This window comes from Furipterus horrens, unplaced genomic scaffold (genome assembly GCF_987537825.1).
Source record: "Furipterus horrens unplaced genomic scaffold, mFurHor1.1.pri manual_scaffold_8, whole genome shotgun sequence".
NCBI classification, from domain to species: Eukaryota; Metazoa; Chordata; class Mammalia; order Chiroptera; family Furipteridae; genus Furipterus; species Furipterus horrens.
Window position 1 is genome coordinate 45690257 of NW_028327178.1, and position 7338 is coordinate 45697594.

The window sequence follows — 7338 nt, forward strand, 5'->3', positions numbered from 1 at the left end:
GTCCGCGCAAGTAGTCTGCGCTCCGGCCTGGTAACCACTGGGGCTGGCCAGGGGTGTCTGCGCACAGTCTGCTGCGTGCCCAGCAGTCCCTCCCCGCGCCCGTTGGGGCATTGATCTTATGTCTGTTGGGGTGTGTCCGAGGGGCACCTGGATGCGTGGCCAGAGACCCAGACGCACACCTGGGCCAGTGAATGAGGGCACTTCCCTGTGCATGCCATGGGACCCAAGGGGAGAGTTGGGGAGTGGACGAGTACACTTCTGCACCTGCGCTCCTCAAGAATGTCCTTTCACCCCCGACCTTTTCTTCCCTCTCTGCAGTATACAAGAGAAAAATATAAAGGAAAATCACATTCTCACATGCACAGCAGTATGCTGTTTCTTGTCATTCAGCACCAGATGCCACCTGGCCCACTCCTGGCTCTGCCAGTGGGCAGAGATCCCCTTTCCTCCTTATTCCTCTCTGGGGAAGCCTGTGGTCACCAAAAAGCCTTTGTGTACTTCCAGCTGCAGCTCAGGGAGCCAACCCAATCAGAAATCCTGTCTTGCCCTTTTTTCCTCTGCTTGCCCTTTTTTCCTCTGGTATCCTTACCAAACAGGTCATTCCTAGATGGTTTCCTTTAATCCAGCAGTGCCAAGGCTCAGCTTCTGCCAGTGTCCAGCTGCTCACTGAGATGTTCTGTCTGCAATTAGTCCAAACTACAGACAGGTCTTGGGAGCCCGAAAGCGCAGCCTCCCCTCACTCCTCCACCATCTTCTCCTCAAGACATGCTTGTCTTTACTTAGGCAATGGGTCGGCTTGCTATGGGACAATTCTTAGATGTTCTTTTACACACCTTATTATCTATCAGAAATGGTCTATGAGGAATTCCCTTAGATTTTAAGAAAAGATGGACTGTAAATCTTAACTTAAATTTTTCTGAGGGTTTAACAAAAGGTCTTACAGGTGCCACCTAGATCTGATCTTTACCTGATGGTACATTTTATTATAGTTGTGATCTTTGCACTGAGGTCAATTATAATTTTGAGTCTTTTTTCCAGGATATATATATATATATATATATATATATATATATATATATATATATATATAGAGAGAGAGAGAGAGAGAGAGAGAGAGAGAGAGAGAGAGAGAGAGAGAGAAATAGTTGTATATCCAGACTTCGCAAGCCCTGGTTTTATTATATTCCTCCTAAGTTCTGTTTGCAAACTGAAGTGTTTCAGCTTATCTCAGACTTCCTATATTATAAAGTGAACCAAAATAAATTGATTGCACTTTCAACTTTTACTCTGAAATATCCACAACTAAATCTAAGTGAGTTACATACCTTTTACATCTTCCACATTATCTTAGGCAGCTGCTTTGTTAATGTTTTTTTGTTTTTGTTTTTTTTTTGAGAGAGAGAGAGAGAGAGAGAGAGAGAGAAAGAGAGAGAGAGAGAGAGAAAGAGAGAGAGAGAGAGAGAGAGAGAGAGAGAGAGAGAGAGAGAAAGAGAGAGAGAGAGAGAGAGAGAGAGAGAGAGAGAGAGAGAGAGAAGGGTAGGGGGAGAGAAAAAAAGGGAGAGAAACATCAATGTGTGGTTGCTTCTTGTGTGCACCCATTGAGGGACATGGCCCAGAACCCAGGCATGTGCCCTGACTAGGAATTGAATTAGTGACCCTTTGGTTCACAGGTCAGCGCTCAATCCACTGAGCCACACCAACCAGAGCTGCATTGTTAATTTTTTATTATAACTTGGGTTCCCTTGCTTCCATTCTTCAATCATGATTTCTATACTATTAATTCAGACGTCATAATTCTAGTACCTACTTGCTAACAAAACCAATACTACTTTTTTTTGCTATGGCAGTACCCACTTTTGATACCAATTTTTATTCTGATTGTCTATTACAGTGTAATATACCACCCCCAAACTTAGTATCCTTTAAAAAAATCAATTTTACTATTTTTCATGATTGAAGAATTGACTTGTGATCAGCTGGATGGTTCTTCTGCTAGTCTTATTCAGGATCTGTTTTGCACTATACTTAGATGGTGCTATGGTTGTAATCTCCAAGATGGTTTTATTCATGTGACAGGGGCATCAGCAGAGATAGATGGAACTCTGGGCTCAGCTGGGACACTGGGATGGTGGCCCAATCTCTCTCTCCATGTGGTTTCAGAGCTTCTTTGTCTCCACATGTCTTTTCCACATGGTCTTGACACAGAGTCTCCCAGCAATGAAACCTTATTTCTTAATTGGCCCAGATTTTTCTAAATCAAAAAAGTTAAAGGGGTTAGATATTCTTAAGTATTATGTCTGGAAATGACACATTACTTTTGCCATATCCCATTGGTTAAAGCAGATCCTCTAGATTCAATGTGGCAGACTACTGAACAATGGCTTGAAAACAGAAAGAAATGGTTTCCTGGGGATCATTTTTATAGACTAGCTATCACACAAGTTAATATTCAAAAATGTTTGTTTCTGAATTTACTAAAATAGTATTTTGTTCCACCAGTGGTATGTCATCCAATTTTTGAGAAATATTGGCTTAGATGTGCTAGCATTGTTTATTTAGATCACCAAAGCTGGTACAAACATTTAGGGCAATTTAAATAGTACGATGTAGCATGAACTTATTGAACTACCTTTTCAAAGATTTTGTAGTTATTAATGAATTGCTTTTATGTTTTTTGAATAATGTGCTATAGACTCATCACATTGTAGTCACAACAGAGTAGTTTCCTGCGAGCAATGCAATAAAAAGGGGTTTAAACAGATTGTCAAAGCATTCTTTAGAAGATTTCAAAGGCACTTAATAATCTGAAAAGAGAAGCAGGTGATATCTATTGGTTAAGAACAGAGTAAAAATATGTATTATGATAATTTCTTTTTAACAAAATAATATGCTTCTTTGCACAGCTAAAAGAATGGCTATGAAATTATATGAAGCCCATTTATCCTGCTGTTTGAAGTAAAATATTATCTTAAAATAATCATGACAGAATCCAACAAATACTTCAGGTAGCCAAATGTTAATATTTGTAATATGTCTTTGAAACACATAATTAAGGTTTACCAAAAGTGAATTTTTGCAGCAGTATTAAGTAAGCTATTACTGCTGTAAAATACAACTCTTGCTATTGAAAATATTGCCTACATATTACCATTACTTCTTACAGTAAAATGCTAAGAGAAATAAGTAAGTTGAAGAAGGAACTGTTAAACAAAAAGGAACAAGAATTTAATAATTGGGAAAATTATCAGCCTGTTCAAATAAGTTGGCCTAGAAACAGAGCCAAGGCTATGTCTGGTTAATCTTTTGGTGAAGAGATTAGGTATGTGACTCCTAACCAATAAACCATCAGTAGAAACACTGTCAACTTGAGCCAAAAGGGAAGAGAGATGCATACAGTGAGAAAATACCATATGAAGACACACAGATCAGACAGCCCTGTGATGACAGAGACTGGAGTTATGCAGACACAAGTCCAGGAATGGCAAGGATTGCTGGCAACTGTGAGAAGTGAGAAAAGAGAAGAGGGTCTTCTCCATGCCTTGGTTTAAACTTGTAGCCATCAAAACTGTAAGAGAATAAATTTCTATTGTTTTAAGCCACCTGGTGTGTAGCAATTGTTATGGCAACCCTAGGAAACAGATACAGGGAGTTTGATAATAAAGAAGAAATCTGAATTCTTTAGAGCTATAAACTTATATAACAAAATTAAAATTAAAACACTATCTTGACTTCCAGCCAGATGGAGACCTAGACAGACACTCTGTGTCTCCCTCCACAACTAAGAAGGAATACAACTATCTCAAAACTAGAGACAACCAGATGTTCCAGAAAACTGAGCTGCGTGGAAGTCCAACAAAGAAAAAAGGAAGAAATACTCAGCCAGACAGGTGTGACAGCTCTCCCTAAGACACAAAGGCAAACAAACACAGAAGCCTGTCAAGATGAGGATACAGAGAACTATGGCCCAAAAGAGGAAACAGATCAAGGTTCCAATGGGAGAACTAAGCCATAAGAAGATAGCCAACCTAGCAGATGGAGAGTTCAAAACACTGGTGATAAAAATGATCACAGGCTTGGCAGATATGCTTAAGTATGGCAAACTCATAAAGGAAGAAGTAAAGGCTATACTAAACAAAATGAAGGAAAATCCACCCAAAGACAATGGTGAAGGGAAGGAAACTAGGGTTCAAATCAATGATTTGGAATATAAGGAAGAAAAAACAGTCAACCAGTACAGAATGAGGAAACAAGAATTGAAAAAAAAAATGAGGAGAGTCTTGGGAACCTTGGGGACAACTGTAAATGTGCCAACATCCAAACCATAGGGGTGCCAGAAGGAGAAGAGGAAGAGCAAGAAATTGAGAACTTATGAGAGAAAATAATGAAGGAAAACTCCCCAAATTTGGTGAAGGATATAGACATACAAGTCCAGGAAGCACATAGAATCCAAAACAAGCTAGACCCAAAGAGGACCACACCAAGGCACATCATCATTAAAATGCCAAAGATTCAAGATAAAGAGAGAATCTTAAAAGCAGCAAGAGAAAAGCAGATTTTCCTACAAAAGGGTGCCTATAAAGCTATCAGCTGATTTCTCAAAAGGAACTTTGCAGGCAAGAAGGGACTGGCAAGAAGTATTCAAGGTGATGAAAAGCAAGGACTTACAACCAAGATTACTCTATCCAGCAAAGCTATAATTTATAATGGAAGATCAGATAAAGTGCTTCTCAGATAAGGTAAATCTAAAGGAGCTCATCATTACTAAGCTATTATTAGATGAAATGTCAAAGGGACTTACTTAAGAAAAAAATCAAAATTATGAACATTAAAATGATAACAAAGGCACAAGTATCAACAACTGAATCTAAAAAATAAAAACAATCCAACTAAGCAAACCAGAATAGGAACAGAATCATAGGTATGGGGGTCATTTGGAGGTTATCAGATGGGAGAGGGAAGGGGAAGTAATGGGGAAATGGTGCAGGGATTAAGAAGCATAATCAGTAGGTACAAAATAGACAGGGGGAAGTTAAGAATAATATAGGAAAGAGTGAAGCCAAAGAACTTATATGCATGACCCATGGACATGAACTTAGGGGGTTGAGATTGCTGCAGGGAAGGGGAGTACTGGGCAAAGGGGAGCAATGAGAAAAAAATTGGGACCACTGTAACAACATAATCAATAAAATATACTTTAAAAAAACACAATGTCACAATCAAGAGAAAATTTGATATTATTCCTTTAGAATTATGTGGGACAGTGACAATGATGAAAACATATTTTACATTTACTTGTAAGTTTTTCAAAATGTTAACTCCTACTGCACATGATGGACTGTGATTTGTGCATTCTATTCCATTCTATTCCATTCCCTTGATGTCATAAAAGAGAGCAGTGGTTGACAGTGGCAGAATGTTGGTAGTGATCTCCTGTGAGCTGTAGATGTTACCACGGGCACCAGCGCAGTACAGAAAATCATCAGTGGGAGAAAAAGAAAATGATGAGAAACAAGAATAGTTTCTTCATGTAAAGTATGTATTGGGTTGGTCAAAAAGTTTGTTTATTTTTTTAATGTAAAATAAAGACATAGTTTTAATTTTCACCAATAGCTTTATTTATTTGGAAATTTTGATTATGTGGCTCCATTCCCAGTGGTATAACTTTGATTGTTCTCAATTAATGTCTTGATTTGATCATTATCAACTTGAACTGATCTAGATGACCATAGAGCATCGTCTAGAGAGAAATCTGCAGCACAAAACTTCACAAACCACTTTTGACACATTTGATCAGTTTCAGCACCTTCTCTGTACACTGCACAAATTTTTTTTTTGCATTTCATTTGGGCTTTTATCTTTCTTGAAATAATAAAGCATAATATGCCAAAAATGTTGCATATTTTCTTCCATATTCAATATTAAAATGAGGACACAAAAATTCAACAATTTTGATAAGTTTTTTAAAATTACCCTGATATGACAGCTGTCACAATACAATCTAACAAAATTGTTTTGAATGAAATTAAAGACAACTAAACTCTACTAGTGCCATCTTACAAGAAAAGACCAAACAAACCTTTTGGTCAACACATTTATGACACATAATTATCTGCTTGTAATTTTTGTACTGAGTTTTTTCTTTGTTTCAGACTGTGATCTTTTCAAATTTCAAAATCCCTCCTAATAATAGAAAAAAAAAAGGGAAGATCATGATATAAGTATTATTAACAGCTATTTTTATTTTATCCTATTTTGATTCTCTTTATTGATTTCTAAAAATGCATAGTGTTTGTAAAAATGATTAGAAGGTAGAACACCTCATAGTGGCAGCAGCTCGTGGGGCACGGTGCCACTGCGACTGAGCTATGTGCCTGCCCTCCCATGCCCCTGGGCTCTGCACCTCTCCTGCTGCAAGGATGTTGATGCTGCCATGGCCTGGATAGTGGTGAAGTATTTCCTGGGCAAAAGCATGCTCTAGAGTTACTGGGACCAAGTGTTCACTGCCTTCTGGCAGCAGTACTCATATTCCTATAACAAACTTGCCTTGATGGAAGAAACAGTGCACTGCGAGTTGACCTCTGATCAGTAGCTTTTGTCCCAGAGACTCCTGGCCAAACCAAGCAGGATGTCCCACTAGGCCAAGTGACAGTTCCCTGCCAATGTGGCTCAATGGGTATACATCCTGGATGATTCTATTGTGGACCCACAGAACCAGACCAGGAAAACCTTCAACTGGAACATCAATCACACCTGACTGATGGTGGTGGAGGAATGACGTATTTACTGTGAGAACTCTGATAACTGTGGCTGGACCACAAATCCACTGAGAAGCCTGGGGCTCCTCTAGCTTATTTGGCATCTGCAGTGCTGTCCAGGTATTGGTCTCACCAAGTACAAAAGCAATGTGACCAAGGAGGTGAAGGGTTTTGAAGAGATCTTGATCAAACTGCAAGGTGAGGCCCCTTCCAAAACCCTTGTTGAGACAGCCAAGGAAGACAGGAAGGCAAAGGAGATGGAACTGAGAACTACAGAGAAGAACATGGACCTTGTCAGCAAGGCAGCCACTAAGCAGCAGCTGCAGTTTGTGTAGCCAGCCCAGGCCCTGGAGTGGCAGCACACCAAACTTCCCGGCTCTACTCCCTCTGCCTTCCTTCCTGCCTGTATTTTATTATTAAAGGTCAACTTCCAGCCCCATCTACTGTCTGGGTGGTGGGTTGGGTGTGGTGTCTGTCTGATATCTACAGTGCACCAGACACATTACCCAGATCTGAGCTGGGCCTGCTTCTTTCCACATAGAGTATCTGAGGACAGAGGGACAAAGAGGTGCTGTGACTTGCC

General features: G+C 39.5%; 1 pseudogene; it reads left to right on the top strand.

The window, feature by feature from the left end:
* Positions 1-6430: 6430 nt before the first annotated feature.
* Positions 6431-7090, top strand: LOC150002845 (PRELI domain-containing protein 1, mitochondrial-like; annotated as a pseudogene).
* The last annotated feature ends 248 nt before the right edge of the window (positions 7091-7338 follow it).